General features: G+C 46.7%; 1 protein-coding gene across 4 annotated transcripts in view; it reads right to left on the reverse strand.

The window, feature by feature from the left end:
• STK32C (serine/threonine kinase 32C) overlaps nt 1–14,867 on the reverse strand; it is a 428,186-nt gene that overhangs the window by 270,121 nt on the left and 143,198 nt on the right. Inside the window, exon 1 of one of the 4 annotated variants that reach the window (XM_073685114.1) lies at nt 7,494–7,501. The exons of the other annotated variants lie outside the window; for them this stretch is intronic. The gene's annotated coding sequence lies outside the window, so the exon portion shown is untranslated. Of the gene's footprint in view, nt 1–7,493; nt 7,502–14,867 lie in introns of those variants that run through there. 4 annotated transcript variants of the gene reach the window in all.

The raw sequence follows: 14,867 nt of genomic DNA on the forward strand, positions 1-14,867 counted from the left end.
AAGGCCATTGCCCGCAACTGGGTTCGGTGGGCATTGCAATATAGTCCCTCTATAAATTGTTCGGTCAACAGCCTGTCCTCGTTTCCCACGCCGTCAGGGTCGGTCTGCTTAATGGCTCTCAGGGCCTCTTTTAGGTTTAAAGCATAGTCTCTTATATTCTCATGTGCTCGCTGTTTGCACCCGTAGAATCTAAGCTTAATCTCAGCTGAGGTGCGGGTATCAAAGGTGTCCTTCAGCCGGTTTAATATCCCTGCTACAGTCCTCCTCCCAGGTGGCCAGGACTTTACCTCCCTTTGGGCTGCCCCGGTTAGTTGAGCCACCAGGATGCTCACTTTTTGCTCTTCTGTGAGGGGGTACACCTGGAAGAGGCTATCCAGCTTTTCTCTAAAGTCATTCAGGGTATGTGACTCCCCTGAGTACTGGGGTAGCCAGGCTGCCCCCGGGATATAGGGCATCGTGAAAGGCATGACCGCAGCAGCGGTGGCGCTGGCGGTGGCTGCGGCAGTGAAGCTCTCCTCCGTATCCGACATCTTCCTCCCCCCTAGTGGACCGTGGCCTACCTTGCGATGATCCTCTTCCGTAGGCCGCGGCTCCGCAGTGGATCGTCAGGGTCGAGGACCTTCCGTTGCGCTCCTGTGACGTCGGCGTCTGCTGGGCTCCTTCCAGGACCTTACGCAACGTCCGGACGTGAGGCGGGGCTTCAGTTCTCGCGGGCTTTTCGGAGTCCACGCCCCTCTTCTTCCCGCGCGGCGCCCTCAAGATGGCGTCCAACGGCGGGAAAACTCCATGGATGGCGGGAAGAAGGCAGAAGATGGCATCCAACGGCGGGAAAACTCCACGGATGGCGGGAAGAAGGTAGAAGATGGCGTCGGATGGCGGGAATCTTCACCACAGGTAAGTTGAAAAGTCTCTTTTTCAGGCACGCAGTACCCGGTGGTTGCGGGCACGAGATCCTGCCGACTACGCCAAAGTTGACGCGCCCCTGGGCCTGTGCTGAGTAGCGTTGCGCACGCGGGGGCCTACCCGGAGCCGGATCTGAGAGGGGTAGTAGTTTCGTGGCGGTGACCCGGTCCGTGCCCAGGGAGTCAAGCTGAGCGGCAATCTTTAGCAGTAGATGTTAGAGTGTTCGACTACGCCACCCGTTGAATGCGGCTATGAAGCCGCCACTGCAGGGCAGACCGCTGAGGCCGGTGGTACGGATGTGCAGCGTGGATGGTATAACCCCCAACGGGAGGGGTATGGCCTCAGGGCAGCCGACGTGAATGATGGGGTTAGCAGAGTTGCTCGCAGGCACCAGGAACCACTCAGAGACGGTGCGGTGTAGTTCAGGGTCTTTACTGGTGGCAAAGGTAGACCCTCCCGGAGTACTGGCTAGCGATCGGGGCCTGGTCAGTCTGTGAGCAGATAGGATCTCCCCTGGCCAGGCGGAGTTGTAGGCCTCCCCAACTAATTGTACTCTTCTGGCTACCTTGCTAGAGGCGGGTAAAAGTAGCCCACGTCCCTGAGTGTACCGTGTGGTGCTCACCGTATGGCCGGTGACTCGGGGCCTTTTGGTAGCTTCCGCTCCACGTCGGCGGTGCTGGTCCCTTGCGTGTGACCGTGCCTTCGGGTTTCTTGGCCAGAGGACCTGAAATCCCCTGACGGGCGGTTTCTGCTGCTGGGTAAGGATTAGTCCCCACAGCCTCGGACTCCGGGTCCGGTAAGAACTCTTCAATCAGGGCGAGCTCTACAGCTTCCAGCCCCTGACTCCTTTTAGCACTGCTCCCACTGAGACTGCATTTACAACACAAATGGGCCTCAGCGAGTTTAACTGCATGCCATTCGGGCTCTACAACGCCCCAGGAACCTTCCAGCTGTTAATGGAGTGTTGCCTAGGACACAAAAACTTCGAAACCGTCCTGCTGTACCTAGACGACGTAATCGTCTACTCAAAGACATATGAAGACCACCTGGAGCACCAGGCCAAGGTGTTCGAAGCCCTTTCTGGTTTTGGCCTGAAGGTAAAGCTGTCCAAGTGCCTCCTGTTGAAGCCCAAGGTGTAGTACCTAGGTCATGTAGTAAGCGCCGAAGGTGTAGCACCAGACCCTGAAAAAGTCACCGTGATCAAGGACTGGCCAAGACCCTCCATTATCAAGGAAGTGCGGCAGTCCCTCGGGCTGGTGGGCTACCACAGGAGATTCATCAAGGGTTTCACCAAGATAGCGGCACCCATGCAGGACCTCTTAGTGGGACAGTCCAAGAAGGCCAAGAACCCGAAACCTCTGTTCAAATGGGGTAAACCAGAAGACGAATCTTTCACTCGACTGAAAATGGCTCTTACTGGAGACGAAGTCCTGGCCTACCCCGACTATGGCCAACCATTTGTACTCCATACGGATGCCAGCAACGTAGGATTGGGAGCAGTGCTGTCCCAGGTACAGCAGGGCAGAGAGAGAGTGATTGCCTACGCCAGCAGGAAGCTCCGGTCCACGGAAAGGAACCCCGACAATTATAGTTCCCTTAAGTTTAAGTTTTTAGCCATAGTCTGGGCTGTAACAGAGCGTTTCAAACACTACCTCGCCTCCTCCAGATTTACAGTCTTCACAGACAACAACCCTCTGACGCACCTGGAGACTGCGAAGCTTGGTGCCCTAGAGCAACGATGGATGGCCCAACTGTCTAACTATGAGTTTACCATCAAGTATCGGGCGGGGCATAAGAACACCAATGCTGATGCGCTGTCCAGGATGCCCAACTTGCCAGATGGGGGAGAAGACCCGGACAAGCTGGAGGAGATAGAGCTACCCACTTTCCATCGTCACGGGGTGACCCAGTGCTCCCACTGTGTGAGGGACAAGCGCTCCGCCGGCAGAGAGGCCACGTTCAACCCATTGCCCCATCATGGATGGGCAGAGATGCAGGTTAGCGACCCAGCTGTCCGCCTGGTAAAGGAGTTGCTGACACAAGCTGGCTCGCACCCTCATCCAGATGCTCCACAGGAGACCCAACAGTTGTGGAAGGAGAAGGGCAAACTGTTCATCTACGAGGGAAAGCTGTGTCGAAGAAGTATCAACTCCCAGACACACAAATTGGTCTGGCAGGTGGTAGTCCCAAGGCGGGATGCACCAATGGTCTTAGAAGCGTACCACGATGGAGCAGGACACTTTGGGTGGAAGAAGTTGGAAGTCCTGCTACGTGAGCGATTCTACTGGGTTGGCATGAGTAAAGCAATCGAGAGATGGTGTCGAGAATGTGGTCCATGCAACCTGAGACGAAAAGACCGTTATAGCCAGATGGCTCCCTTGCAGCCCATAATCACCAAGCAACCACTTGAACTGGTAGCCTTGGACCACGTGAAGCTAGCCCCAAACCGGTCAGGCTATGTCTACGCTCTCATCATAGTAGACCACTACTCCAGGTTCTTGGTAGTAGTGCCAGTGAAAGACCAGACGGCTCAGACGGCAGCCAAAGCATTCCAACAGCACTTTTGTCGCCCGCACGGTTACCCTGAACGAGTGCTTACCGACCAAGGTCCAGCCTTTGAAGCAGAGGTGTTCCAGGAATTCTGTAGCTTGTACGGCTGAAAGAAAATAAGGACGATGCCGTATCATCCCCAGACCAACGGGTTGTGTGAGAAGATGAACCAGGTGGTAATAGACCTGTTGAAGACGTTGTCCCTTGAAGAACGTAGCCTGTGGCCAGAGAAGTTACCAGATTTGGTGGACCTATATAACCACATCCCGGTGAACTCCACCAACTGTACACCCGTTTACCTGATGAGAGCAAGACCTGGTAAGCTACCCATCGACTTAGACATGGGAGTCTTAACACCAGAGACGACATCACCAGATGCAGATTGGGATACAGAGCGGCAGCAACAATACCGCAAGGTGCAAGAAAATGTGTTGAGAGAAGTTTGTCCCAGGCGAGACAGAAGCAAGAGAAAACTTACAATCAGCATGCTCCTGCAGTTCCCTTGTCACCTGGAGAACAAGTACTCAAAAGGAAGAGACGAGTCCACAAGTTAGATGACCAGTGGGAGGTTGAGCCATACACCATCCTACCCTCAAATTACGATAACACCAAGGTGTGCCTCATCAGCAAAGATGGAGGGGAAACTTCAGCGGCAGTCTCAAGAGATCACTTGAAGATATGTCCTGAACAGTTGAAACACAGAGAAGACCAAGACAGCCCTCAGCCCACAGAAGAGGTGGAAGAAACGGTCCAGATGGTCCTCAGAGAATTTCCCCGGTCTTGGACGCAGGTGAACAAAGCCATTGTGGTACCGGTCCTGACCTTTCTCCAAGCAGCCTCACCGGAAGCTACAGAGGCTCCAGAACAGCAGATAGACCAATCGGCCTCAGAGACAGATGCTTCATCAGCTGCAGATCCGGAGAATCTACCCTCTGCTAGCAGTGAATCTGTCGTACCCAGGGTGAGCCAAAGAATTTGTAGGATATTACCCAGCCTACCGGTGTTACCTCAGACTACCCGTAGTGTAGTTCACACTGAACCCACCACACCAGGGGTAGACACTAGGGACCAGGGTAGGTCAGTGACAACAAATGTACTACGTAGATCGACCCGGAGTACAAAAGGTCAGCTCCCTGCCCGCTGGAGGAACTAAAGGGTAAGAGAACTAAAGAGTATGTTATAAATAGTTGTAATCGTTCAATAATGCTATATATATATATTTCTTAAATTTATGGACAATTGGACCACAGGACTAGGTGTGGTCAGGACAATGTTAGATATAGTTATTAATTGGCCTAGAAAATAAACCGCAGGCGTGGCTGAAGACCAGGCCCACCAAAAGAGTGCCCTCAAGCCACGCCCAGGGACGGTACACAAAGTGGGTTGATGCGGTTCCCACCAGCCAAATTTTGGTTACCCGGATTGTGGCGTAAAGACTAAGCGCCGCAGTGACTGCTATAAATTTTTGTTTGGTTTTTGTAATTTTTGACTTTGTACATTGTTTGTAATGTGGATTGTTATTGTTAATTTTAAAAGGTATCCTCAGTCCGGGAGTACTGAAGTTAACTAGGGGGGAATGTTAAACCCCAGGTGTTCAGTTGCCACAGTGGCATTGTCTCCCTCACAAGAGGTGATGCCATGCCTGGAAGCAAGCAGGGGGTCCCCTAATCAGGTTTACTAGCATGCAACCCTTTCCTGGCTCCAGACCAGCAAGGGGAGCTCCTCCCTTTAGCAACTGGGATCAGGAGGCGGGGTTAGTAAGAGTTAGTGAGAAGAGGTGAATACAGGACAGCAACGAGGAAGGACCTGGGGAGTGGAGCTGCACGGCAGTTCACACCAGAGGGAGCACGGAAGAACCGGACACCGGAGTCCGAGGTTGTGGGGCACCAAAGGCCCAGCAGCAGAAACCGGAGGACAGGAGACTGAAGGTCTCCTGGTCCCACCAGACGCCCGGAGGCTCAGCAGCACTGCAGGGCCCAGCACCGCCACGTGGGAGCGACGCATCAGCAAGACCCGAGCTGCCTGCCATACGGGTGAGCACAAGGACGTTGTACTCAGGGACGAGGGCCACAGCACAGCTACAAGCAGCAGGGCCAGAGAGATTAGTGCAAAAGGGAAGGCCTACAACTCCACCTGGCGAGGTGGATTCCTTACTTGCTTCCAGGCTGCCCGGACTTCCACTTCTAGCCAGTACCCATGTCCTGGTCTACCTAATCACCGCAAGCAAACATGAGAGGAAACCGTCATTGAGTTGTGGACTGATTATTTACTACAGCATCAACACTGCCTTGGAGCTAAGCTCTACCTGTGGAGAGCCAAACCAACCCTGCTGCCTAAACACCAGCTTCAGAGGACCTGCGCTGCAGCGGTGGCTACCTATAGCCGCATACCACAGGTGGCGTCACGAATTGCATACATAAAAGACTATAAAATTCCCCTTTTTACTGACCGCCCTGGGTCACGGACCGGGTCACCGCCACTGTGACATCACCCCAAGCAACGACCGGCCCGGCACCGAGTACCCCACGGCCCAGGGGGCGCGTCAGATATACCAGGAAGGGGGCAAGGATGGTCGACATATACAAAAATGGGTGACATATATACCTGGATGAGCCCTTGATGGGTGACAGATATACCAGGAAGGGGGCCAGGATGGGGGACATATACAAAGATAAGGGATATATATACCTGGAAGGGGCCCAGGATAGGAGACATATACCAGGCAGGGGTCAAGGATGGGGGACATATACAGTATATCAGGATGGGGGACATATATACCTGGAAGGGGCCAATGATGCATGACAGATATACCAGGAAGGGAAAAGGATGGTGAACATATAAAAAGATGGGGGATATATATACCTGGAAGGGGCCCAGGATGGTAACAAGTAGTGCCCCCTACGTTACACCTTAGTGCCCCCCAAAAAAGTAAGGATGGCTCCCAAAAATCCTTTCCAAAATTATAATGCCACCTTTGTGCCATCCTTGCAAATAAAATAAACCTCAGAGCGATGAGTCCTCTTCTTCCCTGTACACAGAGGAGGCCGACATAGGCAGTGCAATGTTGGGTCGCCTATGTGACGCGCCCCCTGGGCCGTGGGGTACTCGGTAGCTGAGCCGGTCGGTGCTGGGGGATGTCACGGTGGCAGTGACCCGGTCTGTGATCCAGGGCGGTCAATAAAAGGGGATTTTATAGTTTTTATACTTTAATGTTCGTGACACCACCTGTGGTATGAGGCTATATGGAGACGCCACTGCGGTGCAGATCCCTTGGAGCTGATGGTGACGCAACAGAGTTAGTTCAGCTCTCCACAGGTAGAGCTAAGCTCCAGGGCAGTGTAGATGTTGTATGAGGTAGATGTAACTGGTGCTGGGTAGTGCAGGGCGAGTGATGGCCCAGCAATTATTCACAGACACAGTGGGGTGCAGTCTTCAAGCTTTACTCACGATTATCACGTTGCTCCTGGTTACAACGGCCAATTATCACCACCCGCGTTACTCTGCGTTCACCGAGGCAGGGGTTCAGCAATCCCTCAGGTATTTCAGAAGTACTTAACGGGACCCCATTCTGTATGCCTTCCTCGGTCGTCTTCCTGCGCTGGCTCTCACCCTCCTGCCCTGCGCCTCGCAACCAGTGTCCCAAGCCGGTAACATCAGATCTTGGGGGGCAACCTGGAGTTCCCTGGATCCTGTGCGGCTTCCTTTTTGGCGATTAATTGCGGCTGTGGGCAACTACACCCTGAAAATTTAGAAGCCTCCGGTTTCTAGCTGAATGTTGTAATTCCCACTAGTTAGGTCCCCTTTGCGGCCTGATCCCTCCACGTCCTGGTAGATTCGGGCGTACGGGTGGCCTCCAGCACTTCCTGTACCCCTAGGATCCCCTCGTTCTTTCTGGAGCCTTCCTCTCTGCTCCTCTCCTCTCTTCAGTCTCACCTCCTGGGCCTATCTCCCTTGGGCCCGCTCCTCCTGAGCAGAGCTCCTGCTCCCACTACTTCTCCTCTCAGACTGATCTGTCCTTTCAAGATGGTTCCCTCTTTTATATCCTCCTTCTCAAGCGCTCCCCTGAACTTCTTCCTCCACCCACACCCACTACATGGTTCCGCCCTCCAGCTAGGGACCAGGGATTGTGCTCTCCCTTAGGAGCAATCTCGCCCTGCCCTCTGAAGTGGAGTGCAATGTATGCAAGTGGTTGGGTCCTGGGCAGTACTCCATCCTTACCTGAGAGTGAGATACCACACCTCTGGGTGAGATATAGTACCTCTGTGGCAACTGAACCCTCAGGGGCGCCACATATGTCTTGTAAGCTTCTGGCTCCCCGCTCTACCACAAGAACAACTGTATCGGTGTCATGCAATTTATGATCAGTTCACGGATGTACGGTCTTGAGATCCAATTTTACAGGCGAACTATGTTAGGGGACAATGCTCAATGGGAACATAACATTCACAAGTTATGGGGTGGGGAGAGGGCAAACTTATTTAAATGCCCTAGGAATTTCTACTCATCCTGGTTCGTTATCACCTTTTCTTCACATTTTTAACAAAGACTTAAATGTTTCCCAGCAATTTAAGCACTTGAATAATCCTAGGCATATTTTTCGTAGATCACCATAGGGTTCTGTGATGATCTAGGTTCTGTTCATTAGATCCACAGAAGTTCTGATAGGTATGTCTACAATATGAATAGTTATATCTCGAATACTATTTTAGGTAAAAAAAAATGTAAATACAGAGGAAAGGTAAACTCCCTTGAACATTTGTACAAAGCAGTTTAACTTTACCTTTATATTCGCATATCCAGGGCGTGGTTCTCATTGAAGAGATCCAGCTAGTGTACAAAAACTTAGTTTCTTAAACTTTCTCTCTAGAGAATGACCCTTGTCATTGTTGAAGGCCTAAGTATAAAAAGAGTATTAGAAAAATCTCTGTATTGTCTGTTTATAGAATAAACCAGAGGACTTACAAAGAACATTTTAAAAGGCTTAAAATGGTTTAAAAAAAAGATAAAGGCACAATACTCACCCTCACTGATTACCTATAGCTCTCTTTCCAACCCTAACCTGGTCCCTGCTGGTTTCCACTTCCTGGCCTCTTCCCAACACACCAGAAAGAGATGGCATTTCCTGCCATTTCTTGTTTGTCAAGACAGGACCAGGAAGTGGAGCTCAGTTGAGACCAAGTAAGCATCTAAACAGGGAAATCGGTGAGGGTGAGTATTACTTCTATTATTTTTGTAAACCAAGTCTGAGCCCTATGAAAAGTAATGTTTATATGCTGGTCAACCCCTTTAACTGGAATCAGCTCTGTAATGTGTATAAAATAGTTAATAACGTATAATAGCAGAATCATTCAGATGTATGCACAGGTGATACATTGTCATGAGCAGGGGTGTAACTATAGTGGGGGCGAAGTTGCGGTTGCACCCAGGCACTGGAGTCTTGAGGGAGCCCAAAAGGTTCCTTTGACCCATATGAGAACTCCAATATTATTAAAGACCAGTGATAGTTGGGGGCCCTTTTAAAGACTTTTGCACTGGCACTTCTTTACTTCGGCAGATTGATGTAATTTAGATATTATTACGCTGTATATCCAACTGTGGCATAAATATAAGGATGCCAATAAAATGAGTCAGTATTGGGCCCTCTTTTATTTAACATATTTATTATTTACCGTGTAGAGGACCTATAGAGTAGAATTTCAATATTTGAAGAGGTTACTAAACTATTTAAGGTAATTAACACAGAGGAGGGTAATTTAACATTACAGAAGGATGTAAGCTGGAGGCTTGGGCAGAGAAAATAAAATGTATAATTACGTACTAAATATTAAAACACTGGGAAAAACTGTCACTGAAAAAGACTGGGGTTTATGGGTGGATGGCAAACTCATTTTTCGTGAACAGCGCCAGGCAGCTGCTGCCAAGGCAAATAAAATTATGGGATGCATTAAAGGAGTAATAGATGCTCATGACCAGAACATAGTTTTGCCTCTATACAAGTCACTAGTGCGGACACACTTAGAATAATGTGTACAATTTTGGGTTCAAGTTTATGAAAAAGACATAGCTGAAGGTAGAACAGAAGCAGAGAAGGGTTTTGAAGGAATGGGCGAACTGCAATGCCAAGGAAGGTTATCAAACTTGGGGTTATTCAGTTTGGAAAAACAAAGGCTTAGGGGCGATCTTATTACTATGTACAAGTATACGAGGGGACAATACAGGAATATTTCTAATGATCTTTTACACCTAAGCCTGCAATGGTGACAAGGGGGCATCCACTACATCTAGAGCAGGGATGTGAAACTTAAACTCACAGAGGACCAAAATGAAAAACTTGGACAAAGTCGCGGGCCAACCACTATACAGTATAATGAGCCCCACATAGTCCTCCATACAGTATAATGGCCCCACATAGTCCTCCATACAGAATAATGGGCCTCACATAGTCCTCCATACAGAATAATGGCCCCCATAGTTCTCCATACAGTATAATGGGCCCCACATAGTCCTCCATACAGTATAATGGCCCCACATAGTCCTCCATACGGTATAATGGCCCCACATAGTCCTCCATACAGTATAATGGGCCCAACATAGTCCTCCAAACAGTATAATGGGCCCTACATAGTCCTCCATACAGAAGAATGGCCCCCATAGTTTTCCATACAGTATAATGGGCCTCACATAGTCCTCCACACAGTATAATGGGTCCCACATAGTCCTCCATACAGTATAATGGACCCACATAGGGGTGGCGGTTCTGGTGTCAGGGGCCAAATATAACCACCCTGCAGGCCATATTTGGCCCACAAGCTGGAGTTTAACACGTGTGATCTAGAGAAAGGAAGGTATAATCATCATCACAGATGGTGATTCTATACTGTACGAGCAGTAAAACAATGGATTCTTTATGAGCAGTGAGACTATGGATTCTTTACTGTACGAGCAGTGAGACTATGGATTCTTTACTGTACGAGCAGTGAGATTATGAAGCTCTCTGCTGCCACAATAGTTGATTCACTAAAAAAGTTCAAGGAGAGCCTGGATGCCTTTCTTGAAAAATATAATATCACATGTTATAGGTAATGGATTCTGTGATGGGACATTGATCCAGGAAACTAGTATGATTGCTGTATGTGGAGTGAAGAAGGAATTTGTCCCTTAATATGGTGCAATTAACACCTGCCTCATTGGGTTTATGCCTTCTTCTAGATCAACATGTTAGGGTATAGGTTGAATTTGAAGACTTATGTCTACCTTTAACCTTAAAAACCATGAAACTATTGAAATAGCCATCAGATCCCAATGCAATTAAACCCTCTCTGGTTCTACAATGCCTAGTGGACTGGAACATGAATTACCCTGTCCATTACCTGGATTATGATAATTACTCTTGGGTTTATTATTTGTAAACTTATCCCATTCTTGAATATAAAAGTATATGCAGAGGAGTAAAAATAACATTGTTGGATCTCTCCAAGATCTATCCTTCTATTTCTGGTAATTGAAAGGCAAACGAGTCTGCCGGTGTTAGTAAAACAGATAAAAAAAAATCCTACGTCAATTTAAAACTGTAATTTAGATACGCTCTTGTGGTGCAGTTGTATATCGCACCATATAAATGGATTACAGGCTCTGAGTAAAATACTTGAAAACTATTAGAATAACGCCACAAGCAATTTAGACCTTAATCCTATGATGAGTGTGAACCCGGCAGAGTCATTTTTTTCATACTCCAAAAGTTCTTACTTTAAATCTGCCATTAAATATAACAGTGACTGAATGGCAACATAAATCTGCTTTTCCTCCAGAAACAGTTGTCTATAGGCGGTGTCTAGTTTTGCAGTTGAGCCCCCATTAACTTGAATAGAAATGAGCTGCAGTACCAAACATAGCCAGTGGACAAGAGTGGCGCTGTTTCTGTTTCCCTTAGGACTCCACTTTTCATGAGAATGGGTATCCTGTGTCCCCCTTTTGAATGTAGTGGTGAGGTCAGAAGTAATGTTGATCCTCTCAGGGAGGGCTGAAAAAATAAATGCTTTTCTCAGCTAACTCTAAAGTCCTATAGACTTTAAAGGGAGCGGAACAGCGAATGCGAAACCACCGCTCGATTCAAAAGAGAGGGCATATAACCCAATTCTCATCAGAGTTGGGATCTCAGTGATCCTGTGGATTGATAAGTTTGGATTGATGAAATACATTATATATACTCCAATGCATAAAAAAATAAAACATGAAGCTACTTTGTACATAATGTTCATTAAAGGGAATCTGTCAGCAGTTTTTTTTTGCTATGTAATATGAGAGCAGCATGATGTAAGGGTAGAGAGCCTGATTCCAGTGATGTATCACTTACTGGGCTGCTTGCCATAGTTTTGATAGAATCCGTGCTTTCTCTGCTGTAGCAGTGCTCAGAATAATGAACTGTGTATAACCCCGCCCACACCACTGATTGGTATGTACACTGTGCATTGCTACCAATCAGTGATGGGGGCGGGGTTACACAAATTAGCTGGACTAGCTTACACATGAGACCTAGTCCTGTAGTGATAATCTCCTGCTGATAAATCGCTGATTGTATTGAAACTACAACACTCAGCCCAGTAAGTGGCACATCCCTCGAATCAGGCTCTCTTGCCCTATAGTATGCTGGTCTCAGATTAAATAGCAAAAACCTGATGACAGATTCCCTTTAAATCTCTATCATTTTGTGTCTAAATTTCTTACTAGGATCAATATTTCTCCATGGTAATAAACTACATACTGAGTTTGTACAGTCTGCACCTTCTGTCAGACTCCATTCTATGTCTCCTCCTACTTTTGACCTGTTAAAACAAAATGGACATTTTTAATTAAAGGGGTTGTTCTCTGCCTGGTCACCGGGTCTATAACTGAAGCAGTCCCCTTTGTAAAATAAATATAACAGATACTCACCTTCAGTATTGGCGCCATTCCAGCAATGTCAGCTGAAGGTCTCCTGGGGCTTGTGTGACATTTTTGTCCCCCGTGAGCTCTGCAGCCAATCAGCGGCCGCTATTGAGCTGCTAGTCTCACTTCTTCCATTTGTCTGAGGTTAATCCGAAGAAAGTGAGCGTGCAGCAACACAATAGTGGCCAATGATTGGCTGCAGGGCTCATGAGGCATAACAATGCATGCTAATCCCGGCAGATCCGGTGCTGACATCGCTGGAATGGCACTGTTGGAGATGAGTATATGTTATTTTTAATTTTACAAGGAGGACTACTTCATTTCAGAAGGGGTTGTCTAGGAGTGGACAACCCCTTTAAGTCTACTTTCAAGATTGTTGCCACACTTACATTATCGGTAGTGTTTGCTCTGGGTTTTTTTTTTCTCCTGCCAGCACAAGGACACTTTTTATTCTTTTGGGTTAGGTTAGGTTTTTTTTTAAGCAATGAAACGCCAAGAAAAGCATATTCTTCTACGGTCCATTTTTCGGACAGAACTTATCTATTCCACTAAATGGGACAGTACACGGAGGCATCTTTGACCAGTAGATGGGAGAAACTTGGTAACTTGAGAACCTCCATCTATTATGAGCAGGCTTGGACTGGCCGACGGGAGAACAGGGGAATCCTCCGGTGGGCCACCACCATCTTATATGAGCAATACTTGGCACAATCTACTTGAATCACTATGTACAGACAAAGGCGGCATCTTATTCATTTACAATCTACCCTGTTCATGGCTATATCAATTTGTGATTGAGGATAATGTCGCATTTCCATGTAGCTGAAAAGTGGGGCCCTTGAGCTGGTTACTGGTGGGCCCAGTCCAACACTAGTTATGTGTGATTCTTTTTTTTTTGCATATGTGAAAAATGGATGACACATGAATGGTAAAGTGGACACTGGTCAAAAACAGATAAAAAATGGCCCTTTTTTAAAAAAAAAAAAAAAAAAAGGAAAATGGACAGAGATCTTAAGACTTTATCTATTGCTCCTTCTTCCCTGAAATATATGATCTCTTTACACAACATTTCTAGCATTTTCTGCTGGCACAAGCACTTCAGCCTCTGATGCATGAAACTTTTACACAATATGCGCACTATTTATATCCATTAATTAAGCCTTTTGTCTTCAAATTCTAATGATACTAAATCAGCCTTATTACTGGAGAAATGTTTCATCTTCCCTGTTTTGATGTCTTAAGCCTGTAAATGAGAAACTGCACTTAAAGAATAACCATTGTTTTAATTTTTATTTCATAAATCAATAATACTCATGAAAATAAGAAACTTTATAATGTAGCTTATCAGAGAAATCTGCTTCTTTCTCCTTCTGGATTGATCTTTCACTCTCAGTTTATGGATAAAACCTGTAAAATTTGTAATCAGTGAAGACAGATATTCACATTACTGAGATAGGAGATGACAGTTGGTGCTTTTAAAATTCCATGGAGAGGGAGGAGCTAGAGGAAGTTCTCCATAGAAGTTTATGAGCGCCGACTGTCATCTCACATATCAGTAAATGGAAAGTCTGTATTCACTGACAACACATGAATTGGGAATTTTGAGAACAGTTCAGGAGGAGAAAGAAGTGGATTTCTCTAATAAGATATATTAGAAAGATGCTAATTTTCACATGTACTATTGATTTGTGGGGAAAAAAATCAATAAAACGATGATTACTCTTTAAATGTATAGGAAACTTCACGTAAAGAGATTTAATTGCGCCTGACAATATGTACAATAACTTAGAGTGCAGGTTCTTCAAAGGGGAGCTTAATACATTTGATATATTGGTAAATCAGCAACAATAAAAAAGATCAAAGGTGCTACACGAACAACTGGAACACATCCACTTTGTATCCTTTCTTTCTGAGCCAGAACAGCTCGTCTTCTATTGGACCATGCATTATATGACTGGTCACTTACTATAGTACATTTTTGATGGGAGGGAAATGGTCATCCCAGTTTCTCAGGGAAATATCAGATCTACATAGGGTTTTGGATACTTGGACCCATATAATTTACTGGAGTCCAAGAGATTGGACCCCTCTAAGGAATATTTTAGTCCTGGGAAATCTCTTAACATAATTATTTTCATAGCTTTTGAAACTTTTAACTACCTTCAGCCTATTGCTCCTTTAATATTTTATTTCTACCTAAAGAGGATGATTTTGGAAGCCTGACTTTCTCAAAGAATGATAATGTGAATAAATGTGGAAATCTAAATCTTGCTGCATGTTCACCCAAGTGAAGTAATAGCGGATGGCTGCAGGTCTGTTCTCCGGGGGCTTTCAGTAATCAAAGTCTGGAAGAAGTTGACTTAGTTGAACTAGACAGATGAACTTAAAACCATCGCCTATCATTCTTCTCTAATGGTCAGTCAGTAGAAGTTAAAGAAAAAGTAACAGTAAAGATACATGAAGTTCAAACAGTATATACTTCAAATAGT

This window comes from Phyllobates terribilis, unplaced genomic scaffold (assembly GCF_046119375.1).
Source record: "Phyllobates terribilis strain yellow unplaced genomic scaffold, ASM4611937v1 Scaffold_5__5_contigs__length_657084704, whole genome shotgun sequence".
Taxonomy (NCBI): Eukaryota; Metazoa; Chordata; class Amphibia; order Anura; family Dendrobatidae; genus Phyllobates; species Phyllobates terribilis.